At 25.0% G+C, this 27,104-nt stretch overlaps 1 protein-coding gene and 1 long non-coding RNA gene across 2 annotated transcripts in view; one reads left to right on the forward strand and one right to left on the reverse strand.

Moving 5' to 3' along the window:
• The window catches only part of drongo (Arf GTPase activating protein drongo), a 293,055-nt gene that overhangs the window by 193,690 nt on the left and 72,261 nt on the right, over nucleotides 1-27,104 (reverse strand).
• LOC142226871 (uncharacterized) lies at nucleotides 19,254-20,260 on the forward strand. Its single transcript, XR_012719765.1, has 3 exons — nucleotides 19,254-19,337; nucleotides 19,393-19,651; nucleotides 19,731-20,260. It is a non-coding gene; the product is annotated as an uncharacterized LOC142226871 (long non-coding RNA).

Below are 27,104 nucleotides of genomic sequence, written 5' to 3' on the forward strand. Positions count from 1 at the left end.
GGACCACACAGTTTGTAAGGATCAAAGAAGTAGCAGATCAATTGCCCAAGGAAAAATAAAATGTTAATTTTGCAATAACAAGCAACAACCACCAACTTAATTCAATATCGCTCCCTGTTAAATAGCGCTCCAAGCTACTAAACACATATATGTTTATAGGCTATTTCAAATTAATATATGTTTGCATCCAAGCCATATTATATTTACAAACATTTTATGTCCCAAACATAATATGTTCTAACATATTAACATATATGTCCCAAACATGTTATGCTAGTTTATGAACATTATAAGCTTGCACTCAAAAATATTGTGTTTAAAATTTGTGTTCCAAACATATAATGTGTATATAAATATATAATATATATATATATATATATATATATATATATATATATATATATATATATATATATATATATATATATATATATATATATATATATATATATATATATATATATATATATATATATATATTATATATATATATATATATATATATATATATATATATATATAATATATATATATATATATATATATATATATATATATATATATATATATATATATATATATATATATATATATATATATATATATATATATATATATATATATATATATATATATATATATATATATATATATATATATATATATATATATATATATATATATATATATATATATATATATATATATGTATATATATATATATATATATATATATATATATATATATATATATATATATATATATATATATATATATATGTATGTATATATATATATATATATATATATATATATATATATGTATGTATATATATATATATATATATATAATATATATATATATATATATATATATATATATATATATATATATATATATATATATATATATATATATATATATATATATATATATATATATATATATATATATATATATATATATATATATATATATATATATACATATATATATATATATATATATATATATATATATATATATATATATATATATATATATATATATTATATATATATATATATATATATATATATATATATATATATATATATATATATATATTATATATATATATATATATATATATATATATATATATATATATATATATATATATATATATATATATATATATATATATATATATATGCTAGTTTATGAACATTATATGCTTGCACTCAAAAATATTGTGTTTAAAAATTTGTGTTCCAAACATATAATGTTTATAGCCAAACATATGAAAAACAGTCTTTTTCATCCGTGCAAAGAACTCTCTTATGGGCACTTTTTCCAGACAAAATATCTCATCGACAATTTTTCATAAAAATATCTCATCGACACTTTTTCCAGAAAAATATGTCATCAACCCTTTTTCCAGAAAAAATATCTCATCGACAAAAAAATATATCAACGATACTTTTTCCTTAAAAAAGTCTTAACAACACTTTTACCAAAAAACTATCTCACGGACACTTTTTCGGAAAAACTATCCATCAACACATACCTGAAAATATATAGACATTTTTTCAATAAAATACATCACTCGATACTTTTTCCAGAAATACTTTTTCCATGTATGAGAATACACGCTTCCAAAATAGTATCTCACAGACACGTTTTCCAGAAAATAATATACCAATGACATTATTTCTAGAAAAAATAGCTTATCGATACTTTTTCCAGGAACAAATATCTCATTGACAATTTTTCAGAAAAAATATCTCATCGACAATTTTTCAGAAAAAATATATAATCTAAACTCTAAAAACATAGGCACTTTTTCCAGAAAAAATAGATCAACGACACTTTCCCGAAGAAATAATTCTCATCGAAACTTTTTCAGAAAAAAATATCTCATCGACACTTTTTCAGAAAAAAATTATACCAATAACTAGAAAAAGTAGCTTATCGACACTTTTTCAAGACAAAATATCTCATCGACTCTTTTTCTAGAAAAAATATCTCATCGAAACTTTTCCATATAAAATATCTAAACTAAACTTTTATCCAGAAAAGTATCCCATAGACTTTTTTCAGAAAAACTATCCCATCGACAGTTACCAGAAAATATATTATCGACATTTTTTCAGGAAAATACAAAAATATCTCATCCACACTTTCCAGAAAAAAATCTGTATTGTAGAAAGTATTTCTAGTCCCCCATTTTTCTAGAAGATCTCATCGAGATTGTTTCTTGGAAATATATCTCAACAACACAGAAAAAAATATCTCAACGACACATTTTCCAGAAAACTATCTCATCGCACTTTTTCCAGAAAAATATCTCAAAGACACTTTTCCCGAAAAAAAATAACTCATCGAAACTTTTTTCATAAAAAATATGCCATCAACATGACATTATTTCTAGAAAATATATTTTATCGACACTTTTTCAAAAAATATATCTCATTGATCATTTTTCTAGGAAAATATCTCAACGAAGCGTTTTCCACAAAAAATATCCTATTATCTTCAGAAAACACATTTTGACACTTTTTGTTAAAAACAATGGACACTATTTTCAGAAAACGTATCTCAACGACACTTTTTCCCCAAATACGGAACACTTTTTCCGGTAAAATATCTCATGGACAATTTATCCAGTAAAAATATCTGATGGACACTTTTTCCAAAAAACCATCTCATCGACACTTTTTCCAGAAAACTATCTCATTCACACTTTTCCCATTCTATGAAAGCACAATTTCGACTAACTTATGTATGAAAAAGGAGTTTCAACGATAAAAATTCATTTTGAAATTGAATTTTCTATGAAAATCAAATTTCAACGCAAATTTCAATAAAAATCCAATTTTGAAGAAATTAGCAATGAAATCTACACCGAAAGAATTTTCTTCGTAAAAAGAACGAAAAATTTCGTTAAAAGCACGAAATTTGTCATTGTTTTACAACCAAAGAAACTTTTCATTAAAAGTACGAAATATTTCGTACTTTTTACGAAGAAAAATTCTTCCAAAATTTTCATACTTTGTAAGTAAAAAATTCGTACTTTTTATGAAGAATCTTCCTACTTTTTATGAAAAATCTTCGTACTTTTTATGAAACAATTTCGTTCTTTTTATGAAAATGTTTCGTACTTTTTATAAAAAATTTTCGTAGTTTTTATGAAAAATGTTCGTACTTTTTATGAAAACCTTTCGTACTTTTTTTTCAAAAATGTTCGAACTTTAAAAAAAAAAGTTATAGTCGAAAGTGCATTTGGTTGTAGTTACAAGTGTGAAAAATGACATCACTACTTTACATCTTAAGTTTTTGAATAATTTTTAGTTTTATTGCTTCACTTTTATTCATATCGCGCTATCACCCAAATGAAAAGTAGAATAGACTTGCATAAAAAAAATAGAATAAAGGAATACACTCAAGCACATTATAAAAGACAATTTAATGCCGCGAACGGAAATTTTACAACTTCAATTAAACTTCTTCGTTATTTCAAAGAAAATGTTTCGTACTTTTTATGAAGATATTTTAACGCAGAATGTTTCGTAAAATATTCGTAAAAACTTCTTCACAAAATTCATGAAATTTGAAGAAAGTTTCGTTAAAAGTACGAACTTTTTACGAAGAAAAGTTAATGTAGAATATTTCGTAGAAGTTTCGTATATTCGTAAAATGTTCTTCGTAAAATTTACGAAAATGAATGAAAATTTCGTTATTTTAATGAAGAATTCACGAAGAATAGTTAATGAGGAATTCTTCGTAAAATTAACGAAGAGAATTCTTTCGGTGTACAAAATGTTCTATAAAAAATAAACATTTTACGAAATAAAAAAAAAATATTTTTTACAAAATTGAAATTTTATCAAAATGTTCCATGAAAAGCGAAATCCGAAAAATTTTTCAAAGAAAATCGTATATTTCTTGTTTTTGAAATTGTTGGTTTCACCTTCAAACTCTTATAAAAATCAAACTGGTTCCAAATTTTTTTATGGAAATCTAATTTTGATAATATTTTCTATGAAAATGCAAATTTTCTGTGAAAATAAAATTTCGATAACATTTTCATCGTATATTGATTTGTTATGACAATGGTTTCTAACAGGGTTTTTTATTATCTAAAATTTACGATCAATTATTTCCCAAGAGATAGGTAGGTAATGGCAATACTCAAAGTTATCCTGTACCATATAAAACTTTGGCCACGTACTTATTTGTCACTTGACTCTCCACCTACAAGGTACGGAAATTATTCATTTTCTATTTTTTGTTTCTTCGGTGTATTCCCATAGTATTGGCATGTGCCAAAGTTGGTATAGGATTTTTATGCATTGAATTGAATATTGAATATTTTCATTCCATTTTAATGTTATTCACTGACTTACTTGGCTAGATAGCTGGTTTACTGACATTGTGTGGGAATTTTCCTTGGCATATTTGAAAAAGGGAGCGTGTCCGTAGCAAATGAGAATTTTTCACTACAGTTTGGCACCACAAACATAAACTCATACAAATATAAAAACAAAAATTAGCCGTTAGTGATTGGATTTGAGAAATGTTCTTTTTGAAGGCCTTCTCGAAGGCATGACTATTTAAGAGGTTTGTAATATCAATTGTGTTTTGAATGTCAATTTTGTCATGCTAGATTATATGCTAGATTATAATATCTGTAAGAAAATGGTCAATTGAATCTTTAAGGCCTAGCCTACTACAAAGGCCTTGAACCCTACCCCTTTATCCCTTCTTTCAACGAACTGAATATTCCTACACCAACATCCGTCATTTTTGTCAAACATGACATTACACAACGGGGAACAAATTCATTTTGGTTTCTCCAATTTCGGTTGTCACAACCATTGTTGCTGGAAGCTGAAAACATACGGATGCGGAGGCTGCACACATTTAAAGAAGAATATAAAAATCTGTTGATAGATTGGAAATTAATTTAGTTTGCCTGGGTATGTTTATTCAATTTTTAGAATATGGCGAAAAGGAATTGCTATACTCAGCATCCAGGGCAATTTAAAATTGGTTACGAAGATCTGATATAGAAATTATGATGATTTTTTTTTATAGAAATAAAATGTTGACGAAATTTTCTATAGAAATAAAATTTCAACGAAATTTTATATAGAAATAAAATCTCGATGAAATTTTATAAAGAAATGAAATTTCGACGAAATTTTCTATTGAATGAAATTTCGACGAAATTTTCTGTAGAAATAAAAATTCGACAAAATTTTCTAAAGAAATAAAATTTCGATGAAAGTTTCTATAGAAATAAAATTTTGCCGAAATTTACTATAGAAATGAAATTTCGGCGAAATTTTCTATAGAAATAAAATTTCGACGAAATTTTCTATAGAAATAAAATTTCAACGAAATATTTTATAGAAATAAAATGTTAACAAAATTTTCGTTGAAATTTTCTATAGAAATAAAATTTTCTGTAGAAATAAAATTTCGTCGAATTTTTTATAGAAATGAAATTTCATTGAAATTTTTTTTTAGAAATAAAATTTCGTTGAAATTTTCTATAGAAATAAAATTTCATTGGAATTTTCTATCGAATTACAATTTCGTCAAAATTTTCTATAGAAATAAAATGTCCTCGAAATTTTCTATAGAAATAACATTTCGACGAAGTTTTCTATAGAAATAAAATTTTGACAACATTTTCTGTAGAAATAAAATTTTGGCAAACATTTTTATAGAAATAAAATTTTGACAAAATTTTCTATAGAAATAAAATTTTGACAAAATTTTCTATAGAAATAAAATTTTGACAAAAATTTCTTTAGAAATAAAATTTTGTGGAAATTTTCTACAGAAATAAAATTTCGTCGAAATTTTTTATAGACACAACATTTCGTCGAAATTTTCTATAGAAATGTCGAGTTTTTTATAGCAATGAAATGTTGACAAAATTTTCTATACAAACAAATTTTCGTCGAAATTTTCTATAGAAATAAAATTTTGACAAAATTTTCTATAGAAATAAAATTTTGAAAAATTTTTTATAGAAATAAAATTTTGAGAAAATTTTCTATAGAAATAAAATTTTGACAAAATTTTCTATAGAAATAAAATTTTGACAAAATTTTCTATAGAAATAAAGTTTTGACAAAATTTTCTATAGACACAAAATTTCGTAGGAATTTTCTATCGACACAAAATTTCGTCAGAATTTTCTATAGACACAAAATTTCGCCGAAATTTTATATAGACACAAAATTTCGTTGAAATTTTATATAGAAACAAAAATTTGTCGAAATTATCTATACAAATAAATGTTCGTCCAAATTGTCAATAGAAATAAAAATTTGACAAAATTTTCTATAGAAATAAAATTTCGTCGAAATTTTCTATAGAAATGTCGACTTTTTTTTATAGAAATAAAATGTTGACAAAATTTTCTATACAAACAAATTTTCGTCGAAATTTTCTATAGAAATAAAATTTTGACAAATTTTGAAAAAATTTTTATAGAAATAAAATTTTGTGGAAATTTTCTATAGACCCGAAATTTTCTATAGACACAAAATTTCGTCGAAATTTTATATAGAAATAAAAATTTGTCGAAATTATCTATACAAATAAATGTTCGTCGAAATTTTCTATAGAAATAAAAATTTGACAAAATTTTCTACAGAAATATAATTTCGTCGAAATTATCTATCCAAATAAATGTTCGTCGAAATTTTCTATAGAAATAAAATGTTGACAAATTTTCTATAGAAATAAAATGTTGACAAAATTTTCGATAGAAATAAAATTTTGAAAAATTTTCTATAGAAATAAAATTTTGACAAAATTTTCTATAGAAATAAAGTTTTGACAAAATTTTCTATAGAAATAAAATTTTGACAAAATTTTCTATAGAAATAAAGTTTTGACAAAATTTTCTATAGAAATAAAATTTTGACAAAATTTTCTATAGAAATAAAGTTTTGACAAAATTTTCTATAGAAATAAAATTTTGACAAAATTTTCTATAGAAATAAAATTTTGAAAAAAATTTTTTATAGAAATAAAATTTTGAGAAAATTTTCTATAGACACACAAATTTTATTTTTATAGAAAATTTCGTCAAAATTTCATTTCTATAAAAAATTCGAGGAATTTTTATTTCTATCGAAAATTTTGTCAAAATTTTATTTCTATCGAAAATTTTGTCAAAATTTTATTTCTATCGAAAATTTTGTCAACATTTTATTTCTATAGAAAATTTGTCAAAATTTTATTTCTATAGAAAATTTCGACGAACATGTATTTGTATAGATAATTTCGACGAAATTATATTTCTGTAGAAAATTTTGTCAAATTTTTATTTCTGTAGAAAATTTTGTCAAATTTTTATTTCTATAGAAAATTTCGACGAAATTTTGTGTCTATAGAAAATTTCGGCGAAATTGTGTGTCTATAGAAAATTTTCTCAAAATTTTATTTCTATAAAAATTTTTTTTCAAAATTTTATTTCTATAGAAAATTTTGTCAACATTTTATTTCTATAGAAAATTTTGTCAAAACTTTATTTAATTTAATTTAATTTTAATTTATTTTATTTTCATATGTAACTAAGCCTTACAAAGGCCTTATACAGTTACTTAAATCAACATTTTAAATACTACTCAAAACAATTCTCTTATTTCTAACATTAATATACTAACAATAATACAGCAACAGGATACTACTCTATTATTACTATTCTATTTCTATAGAAATTACTACTCTATATTACTACTCTATTTCTATAGAAAATTTTGTCAAAATTTTATTTCTATAGAAAATTTTGTCAAAACTTTATTTCTATAGAAAATTTTGTCAAAATTTTATTTCTATAGAAAATTTTCTCAAAATTTTATTTCTATAAAAAATTTTTCAAAATTTTATTTCTATCGAAAATTTTGTCAACATTTTATTTCTATAGAAAATTTGTCAAAATTTTATTTCTATAGAAAATTTCGACGAAATTATATTTCTGTAGAAAATTTTGTCAAATTTTTATTTCTATAGAAAATTTCGACGAACATTTATTTGTATAGATAATTTCGACAAATTTTTATTTCTATATAAAATTTCGACGAAATTTTCTATAAAAATAAAATTTCGCCGAAATTTTCTATGGAAATCAAATTTCGACGAAATTTTCTATAGAAATAAAATGTCGACGAAATGTTCTATAGAAATGAAATTTCGACGAAATTTTCTATTGAAGTGAAATTTCGACCAAATTTTCTATAGAAATAAAATTTCGTCGAAATTTTCTATAGAAATAAAATTTCGTAAAAATTATCTATGGAAATACAATTTCGTGGAAAATTTTTGTAGAAATAAAATTCCATCGAAATTTTCTATAGAAGTGTCGACATTTTTTTATAGAAATAAAATTTTGAAAAAATATTATATACAAACAAATTTTCGTCGAAAATTTCTATAGAAATAAAATTATGACAAAATTTTCTATAGAAATAAAATTTTGACAAAATTTTCTATAGAAATAAAATTTTGTGGAAATTTTCTACAGTCGAAATTTTCTGTAGAAATAAAATTTTGACAAAATTTTCTATAGAAATAAAATTTTGTTGTTTTTTATTGCAGCTTAAAACCATACATTGACTAAACTACAAATGTAGCTTAACTAACAGAGGAAAAGAATGTTTGTCAAATTTATTTGGACAAAGCCCTATAGACTGCAAGATGGTTGGATGGACGCATGTTTCGGAATTACCACATTCCTCATCAGCATCCTCTACTTGCAGCAAAACTATCAACCAATTATCACAATAAATTCAGGCAGTTCATTAACCCTCTAATGCCCCAATTTTTTTGCCAGCTGATTAAATTTTCAATGTTAACGACACAAAAGCAAGAGAACTAAGCAAGAAAAATGTATACAGTAAAATTCAGCATATGCTGCAAAGCCTATTGAATAGTTTCAAATAAGTTTTCTTTTTATTTTGCCCATTTTTGTTGTCCTAAGGTGTGTTTTACTAAAAGCTTCCTTATTAAATAAAGCCCGCCTAAAGGCGGGCTTGGGCATTGGAGGGTTAAACCCAACAATGAACCACATTTGAAAAAAAAGGTTTTGTATGATAGCCGGCTTATGCCGAAATAAATTCAAAACAGCCATATCTCTTTTCCTACACCGAAAGAATTCTCTTCGTTAATTTTACGAAGAATTCTTCATTAACAATTCTTCCTGAATTCTTCATTAAAATAACGAAATTTTCATTCATTTTCGTAAATTTTACGAAGAACATTTTACGAATATACGAAACTTCTACGAAACATTCTACATTAACTTTTCTTCGTACTTTTAACGAAACTTTCTTCACATTTCATGAATTTTGTGAAGAAGTTTTTACGAATATTTTACGAAACATTCTGCGTTAAAATTTTTCATAAAAAGTACGAAACATTTTCTTTGAAATAACGAAGAAGTTTCATTGAAGTTGTAAAATTTCCGTTCGCGGCATTAAATTGTCTTTTATAATGTGCTTGAGTGTATTCCTTTATTCTATTTTTTTATGCAAGTCTATGCTACTTCTCATTTGGGTGATAGCGCGCTATGAATAAAAGTGAAGCAATAAAACTAAAAATTATTCAAAAACCTAAGATGTAAAGTAGTGATGTAATTTTTCACACTTGCAACTACAACCAAATGCACTTTCGACTATAATTTTTTTTTCTAAAACTTCGAATATTTTTCAGAAAAAAGTACGAAATTTTTTCATAAAAAGCACAAAAATTTTTCGTAAAAACTACGAAAATTTTTCATAAAAAGTACGAAACATTTTCATAAAAAGAACGAAATTGTTTCATAAAAAGTACGAAGATTTTTCATAAAAAGTACGAAGAATCTTCATAAAAAGTACGAATTTTTTTCTTACAAACTACGAAAATTTTGGAAGAACTTTTCTTCGTAAAAAGTACGAAATATTTCGTACTTTTAATGAAAAGTTTCTTTGGTTGTAAAACAATGACAAATTTCGTACTTTTAACGAAATTTTTCGTTATTTTTACGAAGAAAATTCTTTCGGTGTATGCCACTGTCAAATCATCGATTTGAATTCAGTTGGCTGGGTTTATTTTGAGCGTGCCTCCTCCTTTCTATTCTTTTTGTTTTGTTATTGTTGGATTTTGACAAAATTTTCTATAGAAATAAAATTTTGAATAAATTTTCTATAGAAATAAAATTTTGACAACATTTTCTATAGAAATAAAATTTTGGCAAAATTTTCCACAGAAAAAAAATTTCGTCGTTATTTTCTATGGACACAAAATTTCGTCGACATTTTCTATAGAAATAAAATTTCGTCGAAGTTATCTATACAAATAAATGTTCGTCGAAATTTTCTATAAAAATAAAATGTTGAAAAAATTCTCTATAGACATAAAATTTCGTCGAAATTATCTACACAAACGAAACGTCGAAATTTTCTATAGAAATAAAATTTTGACAAAATTTTCTATAGAAATAGAATCTTGACAAAATTGTCTGTAGAAATAAAATTTTGGCGAAATTTTCTATAGAAATAATATTGTATCCAAATTTTCTATAGAAATAAAATTTTGTGGAAATTTTCTATAGAAATTAAATTTCGTCTAAATTTTCTATAGAGAAAATACAGTTTATATTTTTTTAAATAAAAATAAAGTAAACAAATACGAAAAAGACCCTCGTAGAATATTGAAACAAAAAGAAAAAAATTGCTACCAAATTGGAACGACAAGTCAATGACGTTGCTTTGAGCAAATCTATGGCTTCAATTTCTCTTGAAGCAGCATTCATGGAAATAAATGGCCAGAACCAGTTGGAGCAGAGCAAAAAGTATGATTTTATGAAATAACTGGAACTGAGTTTTTTTTTTTTTTGTTTTTTTGTTTTGGCGTGGGTTTATCATCCCATAGATACGATCTTTGCGCAATTCATTTCTTGTCTATTATTAAATTTCCACAATTTCGCAATTGGAGTATGGGTATGGGTTTGGTTGCATTACATATTTCGTCGTACTGTCAAAAGAAGTCATAAATGAATTATTACAAAAGTCAGACAAACATAGAGACACACACTCGCAAGTATACATACATTCTGAAATATTCACAAACAGCTTCCACCAAGTCAACAAAACCAAGCCAATTGGGTACAATGGCAATAATGCTAGGTCCTGGGTCTTTGGGGAAATATCCACTATGGGTTTGCTTTTATATTCATATTTTGTTATTATGTGAGCTGTGTATTTCTATGGTATGTAAATCAAATATATTCAAATATTTACTTTATTGTAGAAAAAAAAAAAACTTTTATACAAATGAACGTTATTTTTCAAAACGCCTTGTTTCGGTGTCATGATTATGATTTAAGGAATTTATTAAATAATTTTATGTTGACAAATTATATATGACTATGATAAATGAGGGACTATAGTTTTTGTATTTTCAAATAGTTTTAAATTATATATAATTTTGTGGTTTATTTATTGCATAAAGAGTAGTTGACACGATATGTAATTCATTGGTGTATGTATTATATTTATTTTATTGGTATCATCATTATCGAAAATATTTACATTTGAATTGTTTAAAAGGTTACAAAAGCATTTTGAGCTATTGCATTCAATAAAATTATTAGTGATTGAATTCAAGCGTGATATTGTGATTGCTAGTGGCTATGGTTAGAGCCCTCTAGAATTTAAATGTGAATTAATACTTTGTTTTTCGCACCATTGCTCGTTACTGTGACTCTGGTAGTATTCCAAAGCGCTCACAAAAGGTAACAAATCAAAAAATGGCAAATCCTAAATGGGAAGGCCAGATTTGATCGAAATCCACGCAGTGATGGAAAAGTTGCTCGTGAGCTGAACATTTTACGAACATATTGCAAACAAAGTGATCTGGGATATTGGCCACCAGAACTCAAACGCCGCCAATGGTAGTGGTGTGGGCCGATTTGAACCTGCGTTCTTTATAAAGAACATCTTCTGAAGTAGTTAGAATGTTATACCTTGGTGTCATATTATGACCATAATACAAACATTTAAATCGACGTTTTCACCCTTCGTGTTCAATGGTATTCGTGGCTGAGGCGTTCTCTTATGGTGCCAACAGATAAGAGAACGCCACGCTGAAAGTTTGGTCCAAATTTCCCGATGAATGGGCTGAAATTGTGAGATGTACTTTAAACACAAAACAGACAGGCATGACAGTCACCGGAAAATCGGCTGAGATTTTGATTCTAAGAGGATTGATTGATACTAAAAGATGAATCTCAGACTCATCCTTCTGAGCCTAAACATATCATACCGTGCAACATAGTGGTGGTGAAGGCTAAAACCAAATGCCTCCATTTGACAACTTGGGTGGCATTATCTTTATATTACTTTCCTTTTGTGTCTTTTTTTTTTAATAGCTCTAAGTAAATTATTACCATTTTACTTCAATTCTGTCCAATTTTGTCTTTTTTCCGATGGTAGATGATATCGATGGTAATTTCCTCAAGTGCTTTTTACGATATAATTTCCAACAAAATGCTTTCATTTCACGCCTTTTTACTCGGGTTATGGTTTTTTTTGTGTGTCTCGTGCCAAACCAACAACAAAAAAGTCCAGTAAAATTCATTCTTTTGAAATTTCGCAATAAAACAAATCCATTGGCATATCTCGGAAATAAAATCTGAAAGTATCTAAGGCTACCAATCTACAGACGATTTCAATGTTTGGTCAAAACACTTTTCACTTAAAGAGTTTGGTTTATATTGCTCTGCTCTTCTTTCATTCATTTTTCTTTGCCCAAGACACCATGTTAAAGCTCTAGAAAAAGGACAAACAAAAACAGAAAAAAGCTAAAGAAAATCACAATAAAAAATTCTATGAGAAAACTTAAACTGTTTGCCTTGAACTTTTGGTTAGCTTTCCCTTGTTTTCTGCCGCCTCCTAGACATGGCCAAGTCTCTTCTTTTGGCGTGGCTACATATCTTGCATTTGCCTTTGACATAGCTTTTGGTTGTATTGAAATTTTTTCTTGTTTTTCATGGCATTTGGTGGCCTTAGGACATCTTTAGCCAACATTGAGGCAGGCAGACAGAGGGTGAACCCAAATATTTTTGAAGCGGAGAAAAAAAACACATTCAATTGGCGCCAATTTCAAAATAAATCATAAATCAACATTCTGTTGGCGCAAACTCCAATATTTTCTGCGTCACCGTTAGAAATTGCAGAGCAAAAAACATCCAAAAATAATCTACAAAAATTTTAAGAGCATTTTGCCAAAAATCTACGAAAATAAAAATATCTTAGTTTGAAGTTGTTAGATCAAAGTTTTGTGAAAAAATGTATTACATATCGCAGTATTTGCGAAAATTTTATTTCTATAGAAACTTTTGTAAAAATTTTATTTCTATACAAAATTTTGTCAAAATTTTATTTCTATAGAAAATTTTGCCAAAATTTTATTTCTATAGAAAATTTTTTCAAAATTTAGAAAATTTTGTCAAAATTTTATTTCTATGGAAATTTTGTCAAAAGTTTATTTCTATGGAAATTTTGTCACTTGTAGTTTAGTCAATGCATGGTTTTAAGCTGAAATCAAGAAACAACAACAATGCCAAAATTTTATTCCTATAGAAAATCTTGTCAAAATTTTATTTCTATAGAAAATTTTGTCAAAATTTTATTTCTATAGAAAATTTTGTCAAAATTTTATTTCTATCGAAAATTTTGTCAAAATTTTATTTCTATAGAAAATTTTGTCAAAATTTTATTTCTATAGAAAATTTTTTCTCAATTTTATTTCTATAGAAAATTTTGTCAAAATTTTATTTCGTTATTGTTGTTTTTGATCTCAGCTTAAAGCCATGCATTGACTAAACTACAAGTGTAGCTTAACCAACAAGTAGAGGATGCTGATGAGGAATGTGGTAATTCCGAAACAGCTGTACATCCAACCATCTTGCAGTCTATAGGGCTTTGCCCAAATAAATTTGACAAGCATACTCTTCCTCTGTTGGATAAGCTACACTTGTAGTTTAGTCAATGCATGGCTTTAAGCTGAGATCAAAAACAACAATAACGATTGAAGAGAAGCCAACAATAACAAACAAAACGAATGAAGATAGAGGAAGCACGCTCAAAAACAAACCCAGCCAAATACATTCAAATCTATGATTTGAGTTTGGCAAAGGAAAAGAGATATGCTGGCAAATTTGTTTAGGCAGTAGCCGACTATCAAAGCCTTTTTCGGGAGGTTCAAGTGTAGTTCACTTTGGGTTGAGTGAATTACCCGAATTTATTCTGATAATTGGTTGATAGTTTTACTGCAAGTAGAGGATGCTGATGAGGAATGTGGTAATTCCGAAACAGCTGTACATCCAACCATTTTGAAGTCTATAGGGCTTGGCCTATAGCATACTTTTCCTCTGTTGGTTAAGCTACACTTGTAGTTTAGTCAATCCATGGCTTTAAGCTGAGATCAAAAACAACAATAACGATTGAAGAGAAGCCAACAATAACAAACAAACAAAATTTATTTCTATAGAAAATGTTGTCAAAATTTAATTTCTATAGAAAATTTTGTCAAAATTTTATTTCTATAGAAAATTTTTTTTTAAATTTAGAAAATTTTGTCAAAATTTTATTTCCATTCGTTTTGTTTTGTTATTGTTGGTTTTGTTCTTTAAGCATTGTTGTCGTTTTTTGTTGCAGCTTAAAACCATACATTGCAGTCTATAGGGCTTTGCCCAAATAAATTTGACAAACATTCTTTTACTCTGTTGGTTAAGCTACACTTGTAGTTGTCAATGTATGGTTTTAAGCTGCAATAAAAACCAACAACAAAATTTTATTTCTATAGAAAATTTTGTCACAACTTTATTTTTATAGAATTTTTTACAAAATTGTATTTCTAAAGAAAATTTTGTCAAAATTTTATTTCTATAGAAAATTTTGCTAAAATTTTATTTCTATAGAAAGTTTTGTCAAAATGTTATTCCTGCAGAAAATTTTGTCAAAATTTTATTTCTATAGAAAATTTTGTCAAAATTTTATTTCTATACAAAATTTTGTCAATTTTATTTCTATAGAAAATTTTGTCAAAATTTTATTTCTATAGAAAATTTTATCAAAATCTTATTTTTATGGAAAATTTTATCAAAATTTTATTTCTATAGGAAATTTTATCAAAATTTTATTTCTATAGAAAATTTTATCAAAATTTTATTTGTATAGAAAATTTTATCAAAATGTTATTTCTATGGAAAATTTTATCAAAATTTTATTTCCATAGAAAATTTTATCAAAATGTTATTTCTATGGAAAATTTTATCAACATTTTATTTCCATAGAAATTTTTATCAAAATGTTATTTCTATGGAAAATTTTATCAAAATTTTATTTCCATAGAAAATTTTATCAAAATGTTATTTCTATGGAAATTTTGCCAAAATTTTATTTCTATAGACAATTTTATCAAAATGTTATTTCTATGGAAAATTTTGTCGAAATTTTATTTCTATAGAAAATTTTGCCAAAATTTTATTTTTATAAAAAAATTTGTCAAGACTTTATTTCAATAGAAAATTTTGTAAAAATTTTATATCTAAAGAAAATTTTGTCAAAATTTTATTTTTAAAGAAAATTTTGTCAAAATTTTATTTTTAAAGAAAATTTTGTCAAAATTGTATTTTTAAAGAAAATTTTGTCTAAATTGTATTTTTAAAGAAAATTTTGTCAAAATTGTATTTTTAAAGAAAATTTTGTCAAGATTTTATTTCTATAGAACATTTTCTCGAAATTTTGTTTCTATAGAAAATTTTGTCAACATTTCATTTCCATAGAAAATTTTGTTTTTAAAATATTTATTTCTATAGAAAATGTTGTAAAAATTTTATTTCTATGGAAAATTTTGTCAAAATTTCATTTCTATAGAAATAAAATTTTGATAAAATTTTCGATAGAAATAAAATTTTGATAAAATTTTCTATAGAAAATTTTCTTTAAAAATAAAATTTTGACAAAAATTTTTTTAGATATAAAATTTTTACAAAATTTTCTATTGAAATAGTCTTGAGAACATTTTTTATAAATAAAATTTTGACAAAATTTTCCATAGAAATAACACTTTCATAAAATTTTCTATAGAAATAAAATTTTGATAAAATTGTCCATAGAAATAACATTTTGATAAAATTTTCTATGGAAATAAAATTTTGATAAAATTTTCCATAGAAATAACATTTTGATAAAATTTTCTATGGAAATAAAATTTTGATAAAATTTTCCATAGAAATAACATTTTGATAAAATTTTCTATGGAAATAAAATTTTGATAAAATTTTCGATAGAAATAAAATTTTGATAAAATTTTCTATAGAAATAAAATTTTGATAAAATTTCCTATAGAAATAAAATTTTGATAAAATTTTCCGTAGAAATAACATTTTGACAAAATTTTCTATAGAAATAAAATTTTGACAAAATTTTCTATAGAAATAAAATTTTGCAAAAATTTTCTATAGAAATAAAATTTTGACAAAAATTTCTATAGAAAAAAAATTGACAAAATTTTCTATAGAAATAAAATTTTTACAAAATTTTCTGCAGGAATAACATTTTGACAAAACTTTCTATAGAAATAAAATTTTGACAAAATTTTCTATTCAAATAAAGTTTTGACAAAATTTTCTATTGAAATAAAGTTTTGACAAATTTTTTCTATAGAAATAAAATTTTGACAAAATTTTCTATAGAAATAAAATTTTGATAAAATTTTCTATAGAAATAAAATTTTGACAAAATTTTCTATAGAAATAAAATGTTGACAAAATTTTCTATAGAAATAAAATTTTGACAAAATTTTCTATAGAAAAAAAAACATTCTTTTCCTCTGTTGGTTAAGCTACACTTGTAGTTTAGTCAATGTATGGTTTTAAGCTGAAATAAAAAAAACAACAACAATGATTAAAGAACAAAAAGCAACAATAACAAAACAAAACGAATGAAAGAAAGAAGAGGAAGCACGCTCAAAATAAAAGCCAGCCAACTTCATTCAAATCGATGATTTGACGGTGGCAAAGGAAAAGAGAAATGTTTGTACGAATTTATTTCGGCAAAAGCCGGCTATCAATGTAAAACCTTTTTTCGGAAGGTTCAAGTTTGGTTTATTGTTGGGTTTAATGAACTGCCTGAATTTATTCTGATAATTGGTTGATAGTTTTGCTGCAAGTAGAGGATGCTGATGAGGAATGTGGTAATTCCGAAAAGTGCGTCCATCCAACCATCTTGCAATCTATAGGGCTTTATTTCTATAGAAAATTTTGTCAAAATTTTATTTCTACAGAAAATTTTGTCAAAATTTTATTTCTATTGAAAATTTTATCAAAATGTTATTTCTATGGAAAATTTTATCAAAATTTTATTTCTATATGAAATTTTATCAAAATTTTATTTCTATAGAAAATTTTATCAAAATTTTATTTCCATAGAAAATTTTATCAAAATTTTATTTCTATCGAAAATTTTATCAAAATTTTATTTCCATAGAAAATTTTATCAAAATGTTATTTCTATGGAAAATTTTACCAAAATTTTATTTCCATAGAAAATGTTATCAAACTGTTATTTCTATGGAAAATTTTATCAAAATTTTATTTCCATAGAAAATTTTATGAAAATGTTATTTCTATGGAAATTTTGTCAGAATTTTATTTCTATAGAAAATGTTATCAAAATGTTATTTCTATGGAAAATTTTGTCAACATTTTATTTCTATAGAAAATTTTGCCAAAATTTTATTTCTATAGAAAATTTTGCCAAAATTTTATATTTAAAAAAAATTTTGTCAAAACTTTATTTCAATAGAAAATTTTGTAAAAATTTTATATCTAAAGAAAATTTTGTAAAAATTTTATTTTTAAAGAAAATTTTGTCAAAATTGTATTTTTAAAGAAAATTTTGTCAAGATTTTATTCATATAGAAAATTTTGTCAAAATTTTATTTTTATTGAAAATTTTGTCAAAATTGTATTTCTAAAGAAAATTTTGTCAAAATTTTATTTCTAAAGAAAATTTTGTCAAAATTTTAATTCTATAGAAAATTTTTATTTCTTTATAAATTTTTTTTTTCAAAATTTGACTTCTATTTGATTTCTGTAGAAAATTTTGTCAACTTTTACCTCATTTGTATCAAGTGGCCACTCGTTATTTATTTTAGTTAAAATTTTCTATGTATCAATTTATGTCCCTTTTTTAGCCTCAATATTTTCTATTTCCAAAATTTCTCTAATGGCATCCCTATTCATCGTGGTAGTCAACATTACAAGATTCTTTAACTTTGACATTCCCAAGAAACGATAAAGTTTTTTACGAATGATGCTGAATAAAATTTTTTGTGTGAGCATTTATTTAGGATTGATAGAAAGAAAACTTTGAGAAAGTTATTTTATTTGAAAAATTGTTAAGAATATTTTTGGGTTACCCAAGTGAACGTATCGATATGCTACCTGGAAAATATTTCAGGATTTCTACATAATTGTTATCTACATCGAATAATTCCACAATGCATTCTTCACAGAAGAAAACAATTTACACAATACTGAGGACGACTTTTTTTAATAAAGAAATTTTAATTAAATTAATGTTATAATATCTACACCCGTGTAAAAATTGAGAGATCTAATCATGTCTAATAATATCAAATTATATATAATTATATCTGCTCAGATATGGTTGTAGATATAAATAGATCTACGGAGATATGTTATGTATAGTGCTATATATGATTAGATCTGATTCAAGATCTCCTTATATATGTTGTTATATCTATTTATATCAGTCATATCTGGTAAGATCTAATTATATATCTTCATATATGACATCATATCTAATTATATATACTATATATAGCTCCATATCTAATTATATATATCGCGTTAAATCATGAACCAGCTGTGTAACACGGATAAAAAAATATTTGAATATGTTTGTGTGTAAAAATAATGTGTTTGTTACGAGAATACTAACGTGATATACTTGGTTACAAGCACGTATGTTTCGCACATCAAACAAGTGGTGAACATAACCAAACAATCTTTATATGTTGTGACAGTTTCAAGAAACCCTTTTAAATATCATTTTGAAGTGTCTTCATAAAATGCTTAACTTTCAGACACAACTGTCTTTTTGTTTTCAAAAATGTAACCCCATAACTATCACCATTAGCAACGCCTGTTGTTATTAAATTTAAAAAAAAATATATCAAATATTTGATAATGCGAGTTTCATATTTTTATTTCATATAAAAATCTCATTTTTCGAGGAAGATAAAGGAGTATGAGAAGGTAAGTTTATTGTTTTGTTCCTATTTTTATATATTGAATATTTTCTCTGTTTTAGGAGGATGAATTTGTGGTAGTCCAGGAAAAGATTAAAAGAAGACAGCGGAGCAATGTAAAGATTTGTGACCAGGCCATATCCGAAGTTGCGATAGAAGGAAGTATTATCCAATTTCAAAAAGAATACAAATTTGGAGATGATTTGGATTGTGAACCGGATACATTCCCGTGCAATTATTCATAGTATGGTATTTGGAGCTTCGCACAAACCATTCAATACAGCGCTGGTTTAAATTATTGGGTACGAGAAGCAAATTTTGGTAAGTATATGTATTATTTGCAAATATATCTTTAAATATGTTAGACTGATAATTCTTCTGTATATTTTATATTTTTCAGAGTTTTCATACCGAGTAGTCAAATAAAGAAATTGCGAGACTCATTTAAAGAAATGTTTGCAGAGAGCAATGTACTAACGCCTTGGGAAATTTAAATGCCAGAACCCTTGGTGGCTATGTATATATATTTTGTTTTTGCTGTTGTTGTTTTTTTTTTTTAATTCGTAGACTTTTATACCTAGACTTACATATAATGTACATATGTTTGATCCAACTTATAATATTAAATACTCTTTTCATTATAAAACCATTAAATAAATCTTTTTTATTAATTACTGTAATTTCACTAATTTTGGAAATTTGTAGATAAAATTATATATAATTAGATATATTAACATCTAATTATATCAAATTAGATATAATTAGATGTGGGCCAAATTTGAGATCTGGTCAGATCTAATTCCTTTAGAATTAGATCTGATCAGATATTACCATTTTTCGGATCTGTCCAGATCTGCCTACATATACTATCATATCTAATCAGATATGGCAGAAGATCTAATAATATCTGGCCAGATCCACCAATTTTTACACGGGCATTAAATTTTTGCATCAAATTTAGGATACGTTTTTTTCTGATTATTTTTTAACTTTTCTATAGCTCTTACAAAATCATCCTATATGTGGTCTGATGCCAATATTCCGATGTGTTACAAATGGAATGGTAAAGTTAGTATACCGTCATCCTACGGTGGACGGTATAACATATTTTGAGGATTTTGCATATTTTTTATTAAGACAATAGCTTTTACATTGAAGTATGTGCTTTTAAAAATTCATATTTGGTATTGGGTGTCGTTTAGTGACTGATTAATTTTTTTATACCCTGCGCCACACTGTGGAACAGGGTATTATAAGTTAGTACATATGTTTGTAACACCCAGAAGGAGACGAGATAGACACATGATGTCTTTGATAATAATGCTCAGGGTGGGTCCCCGAGTCGATATAACCATGTCCGTCTGTCCGTCCGTCTGTCTGTGAACACATTTTTGTGATCAAAGTCGAGGTCGCAATTTAAGTCCAATCGCCTTCAAATTTGGCACATGTTCCTAATTTGGGTCATAATAGAACCCTATTGATTTTGGAAGAAATCGGTTCAGATTTAGATATAGCTCCCATATATATCTTTCGCCCGATATGCCTTAATATGGACCCAGCAGCCAGAGTTTTATACCGATTTGCTTGAAATTTTGTACAAACAAAACACTTAGTCGTATAGTCAAGTGTGCAAAATTTGATTGAAATCGGTTCAGATTTAGATATAGCTCCCATATATATCTTTCGCCCGATATGGACTTATATGGCCCCAGAAACCAAATTTTTGGCGAATTTGGTTGAAATTTTGCACTAAGAGTACAATTAGTAGTATAGTCAAGTGTGCAAAATTTGACTGAAATCGGTTCAGATTTAGATATAGCTCCCATATATATCTTTCGCCCGATATGGACTTATATGGCCCCAGAAGCCAAATTTTTGGCGAATTTGGTTGAAATTTTGCACTAGGAGTACAATTAGTAGTATAGTCAAGTGTGCAAAATTTGATTGAAATCGGTTCAGATGTAGATATAGCTCCCATATATATCTTTCAGCCGATATGAACTAATATGGTCCTAAAAGCCAGAGTTTTGGCCCAATTTGGTTGAAATTTTGCACAGGGAGTAGATTTAGCATTGTAGCTATGCGTGCCAAATTTGGTTGAAATCGATTCAGTTTTAGATATAGCTCCCATATATATCTTTCGCCCGATATGCACTATATGGACCCAGAAGCCAGAGTTTTATCCCGATTAGCTTGAAATTTTGCATAAAAAGTACAGTTTGTAGTATAGTCATGTGTGCCAAATTTGATTGAAATCGGTTCAGATTTAGATATAGCTCCCATATATATGTTTTTTCTGATTTCGACAAAAATGGTCAAAATACCAACATTTTCCTTGTTAAATCGTCACTGCTTAGTCGGAAAGTTGTAAAAATGACTCTAATCTTCCTAAATTTTGAGTCTATAGATTTTGTAGAAGTCTATCAAATTCTGTCCGGATCGAGTGATATTTAAATGTATGTATTTGGGACAAACCTTTGTATATAGCCCCCAACACATTTGACGGATGTGATGTGGTATCGAAAATTTAGATCTACAAAGTGGTGCAGGGTATAATATAGTCGGCCTCGCCCGACTTTAGACTTTCCTTACTTGTTTTAGATTAGGTCCAGCCATAATCAAAGACTTTATTTACTTGTTTTTAATATTTGACGGTATGGTATTTGTGGTAAGGCATTTTAAGCAGAAACATGAACTCTAAATGAGTACAAAATAATAATCATTTTTTATAAGTTATCTCTAATGTTTAATCTCTTCTAGTCTAGTATTATAGTAGTACATGATTTTATGTGATTTGTGACAGTTGATGATCTATGTGCATGGATTTACTGTATGCTTACTTCTTTTAATTAATTATTGGAAACAAAACTTACCTGAAAAGAAAAAATAAAGAAACATAGTATTATTCAATTGTTTGATTAATTAAACAATAAATATAATATATAAAAAACAAAGATCATTATTATAGTTATTCTTATTATATATAGTATATTTCCCATATAAATCTAATATTATAATTTATTTTCAAAGTATAACAATGCAAGTCATAGCGGTGGCAGTAGGTTAACGTCTAACAAGCAATCTTTAGTTGCACGCGATGCAATACTCCCATTAATCAACAAATTATTCCTATTATTCATTTGTTAACACCAGTCAGACAGCACAGGGATCTAAATGCTGAAGTTGAATAATCGAAATCGGCTGTTGGAATTTCAAAATAAAATTTTGACAAAATTTTCTATAGATATAAAATTTTTTTTTAAATTTTCTATAAAAATAAAATTTTGTCACAATTTTCTACAGAAATAAAATTTTGCTAAAATTTTCTATAGAAATAAAATTTTGACAAAAATTTCTAAAGAAATAATTTTTTTGCATAATTTTTCTATGGCAATAAATTTTTTGCGTAAATTGTTTATAGAAATAAAATTTTTTTCATTCTATTGAATTTTGAAAAAATTTTCTATAGAAATAAAATGTTGACAAAATTTTTTATAGAAAAAACAATTTTAATAAAATGTCTTATAGAAATAAAATTTTAATAAAATTTTGACAAAATTTTCTATAGCACTAATATTTTGAAAAAAAAATTTTCTATAGAAATAAAATTTTGCGATTATATTCTATAGAAATCAAGTTTTGACAAAAATGTTCTATAGACATAAAATTTTCTATAGAAATAAAATTTGTATCTAATTATACAATTATTTTTCGAGCTTTATGGGCAGATATAGATTAAGGAACATGGTTAATAGAGCCATTGAAAAGTAAACGCCAGATACAAATCTATACACGCCTGGACTGTACATGTTTCGGTTCGGACGAATGAACCTTTCCACAGCCTTTAGTATAGATCTGGCTGGACAAAAATTCATAGAGAAATAAAATTTTGACAAAAATTTTTTATAGAAATAAAATTTTGACAAAAATTCCTATAGAAATAAAATTTTGACAAAATTTTCTATAGAAATAAAATTTTGACAAAATTTTCTATAGAAATAAAATTTTGACAAAATTTTCTATAGAAATAAAACTTTAACAAAATTTTCGATAGAAATAAAATTTTGACAAAATTTTCTATAGAAATAAAATTTTAGGAAAATTTTCTAACGAAATAATTTTTTTGCATAAATATTCTATAGAAATAAAATTTTGACAAAATTTTCTATAGAAATAAACTTTAGACAAATTTTAGAATAGAAATAAAATTTTGACAAAATATTCTATAGAAATAAAATTTTGAAAAATTTTCTATAGAAATAAAATTTTGAAAAATTTTCTATAGAAATAAAATTTTGGCAAAATTTTCTATAAAAATAAAATTTTTGCGAAAATATTCTATAGAAATAAAATTTTGTAAAAATTTTCTATAGAAATAAAATTTTGCAAAAATTTTCTATAGAAATAAAATTTTGCTAAACGTGTCTATAGAAATAAAATTTTTTCATAAATATTCTATAGAAATAAAATTTTGACAAAATTTTCTATAGAAATAAAATTTTGGGAAAATTTTCTGACGAAATAAATTTTTTGCATAAATATTCTATAGAAATAAAATGTTGAAATATAGCACTAAAATGTTGACAAAATTTTCTATAGAAATAAAATTTTGATACAATTTCTTATAGAAATGAAATTTTGACATAATTTCCTATAGAAATAAAATGTTAATAAAATTTTCTATGTAAATAAAATTTTGACAAAATTTTCATTAGAAAATTTTCTATAGACATTAAATTTTGACAAAATTTTCTATAGAAATAAAATTTTGACAAAAATTCCTATAGAAATAAAATTTTAACAAAATTTTTCTATAGAAATAACATTTTGTAAAAATTTTCTATAGAAAAAAATTTTGGAAAAATTTTCTATAGAAAAAAAATTTGGAAAAATTTTCTATAGAAATGAAATTTTGGGAAAATTTGCTATAAAAATAAAATTTTCTATAGATATAAAATTTTGACAAAAATTTTCAATACAAATAAAATTTTGACAAAAACTTTCTATAAAAATAAAATTTTGCAAAAAATTTTCAATAGAAATAAAATTTTGAAACAAATAATTTCCTATAGAAATAAAATAAGATTTTGATACAATTTCTTATAGAAATAAAATTTTGGCAAAATTTCCTATAGAAATAAAATGTTAATAAAATTTTCTATGTAAATAACATTTTGACAAAATTTTCTATAGAAATAAAATTTTGACTAAATATTCTATAGATTTAAAATTTTGCAAAAATTGTCTATAGAAATCAAATTTTGACAAAATTTTCATTAGAAAATTTTCTATAGAAATAAAATTTTGACAACAGTTCCTATAGAAATAAAATTTTAACAAAATTTTTCTATAGAAATAAAATTTTGCAAAATTTTTCTATAGAAATAAAATTTTGTAAAAATTTTCTATAGAAATAAAATTTTGCAAAAATTTTCTATAGAAATAAAATTTTTTAAAAATTTTCTATAGAAATAAAATTTTTTAAAAATTTTCTATAGAAATAAAATTTTCAAAAATTTTCTATAGAAAAAAAATTTTGAAAAAATTTTCTATAGAAATAAAATTTTTACCAAATTTTCTATAGAAATAAACTTTAGACAAAATTTAGAATAAAAATAAACTTTAGACAAAATTTAGAATAGAAATAAAATTTTGACAAAATTTTCTATAGAAATAAACTTTAGACAAAATTTAGATAAAAATAAACTTTAGACAAAATTTAGAATAGAAATACAAATTTGACAAAATTTTGCAAAAATTTTCTATAGAAATAAAATTTTGCAAAATTTTTCTATAGAAATAAAATTTTGCAAAAATTTTCTACAGAAATAAAATTTTTGGAATGTTTTCTAACGAAATAAATTGTTTGCATTAATTTTCTATAGAATAAAATTTTGACAACATTTTCAATAGAAATTAAATTTTGACAAAATTTTTTATAGAAATAAAATTTTGACAAAATTTTCCATAAAAATAAAATTTTGCAAAAATTTTCTATAGAAATAAAATCTATAAAAAAATTTTCTATAACAATAAAATTTTGAGCTGGCAGTTGCAGATTGCAGCACTATGAGAGCTCCCGAAAAATAAAAGGCAACCCTCGTAGCCAATTTTATGATTCATAAGATAATCGCGATTTTAACAGAAAAAATCCCAAACTATTAAAACATTACTATTGCACTCCCAACAGCGGGTCTAATGTCAGACACGAAAACTATATAATTGCCGTATGAATGACACAATTCTTAAAAAAAATACATGAAATTATTAGCAAATTTAAGAGAATGTAAAGGCAACCGTATTCCCACATTTATTGCAATCTGATAATTGATCATTAATAGCCAAATTAGAAACTAGAGAAACGTGAGAATCTGAAATGATAGACGACTGATTTAAAAAGAAAAATAAGGTGTCCAGATATGAGACAGTCTATTGTTCCTCCAAACCTAATAAACTAAAATAACACCTAGACAAAAAAACGAAATAATCATTTCAAATGAAAAATTACTCGTGAGTAATATTTGTTTATATAAATTAGGATTTTTTCCCTCATTTATTTTGCCTTCAATTATCCAATTGCATGTTTGCCAAGCGTAAAAGTGTTGACTACCAACGTGAATGTTATCGAATTCAAAATAAATTAGACAGGTCGTCGTTCAAAACAGCAGCACCAACAACAGGTAGCCTGCCTCATCACAGTTGTCGAGTACTGAAAATCCGCTAACGTAAGCAGTTTTTTTATGTCTCGTATTTTTTTTTTGTGATTTCGTTTAGGCTTAAGTATCAAGAATTTTTTTAAGCTTTTTAGTCTAAGTGAACAGATTAAGTAATCAAATATGAATGAAATGTTAAAATCTGATATTAAACAAAAAGACAGAAAACAAACATTGAAATGAGTGGTTATGACATGATAATAAGGGAGGAGGTATGGTGGGAACCGGAAGGATATCAAATTATTTAAAGAAATTGAAATTTATAAAATTAACAATGTTGAATGTTGTAAAACAAAAAATAATCGTCGTAGGCTTTTAACGAAAATAACAATGTTGGTGACTTACAGAAAAGACCACAATTCCCCAAAAAGAGACTAAATTCCAAAAAGAAAATAAGCGGTTCTAAAATAAGTACCGTTTATGGTATCTATCATCTACCGGTCGAGAGCTTGAAACGATATGGACTTTTATCATTTGCTTTTATATAAATTCTTGTTATATTCCGAAAATTTACAAGCAGAATAAATATTACATCAAAATGGTACCAAAACAAGTACTTTACTATGTTAAAACGTACTCTATCGCCTTTGTGAAATAATCACTGATCGACAGCTTAAAACTGCATGATCTTATACAATTTTCTTATGTACAAAAATATTGATTTTGGGCAGATTTTCAGAAGTTATTTAAGTTAAGTTCCCAGCAATAGCTCTCTTTACCAAGTAATCTTGGAGGTAAGTTCAAAATTGGTAACCTAGTAAAAAAAAATTGAAAACTTTTTCTACTTTTGTTATGATAAGGCATTATTCCGGGGCATACGGCATTGCTGGAGGCAGTGTTACCGTTGTGCGACTTTAGTCGCATTTTGTCGCACGCATGCGACTAAAGTCGCACAAAAGGGCAGTGCTTAAATTTTAAGCAATTTTTATAAGTGGGAATTCATCGCCGTGCGTCTTACGCGAAGCCACTGCAATGGCCCGCCTTGTATACAAAGGGTCATGGATTCAAACCCAGATTCACCCAAAGAGCAACATGTGTTTCTACGGTGGATGCTAAATGTT

This window comes from Haematobia irritans, chromosome 2, assembly GCF_050003625.1.
Source record: "Haematobia irritans isolate KBUSLIRL chromosome 2, ASM5000362v1, whole genome shotgun sequence".
Classification (NCBI taxonomy): Eukaryota; Metazoa; Arthropoda; class Insecta; order Diptera; family Muscidae; genus Haematobia; species Haematobia irritans.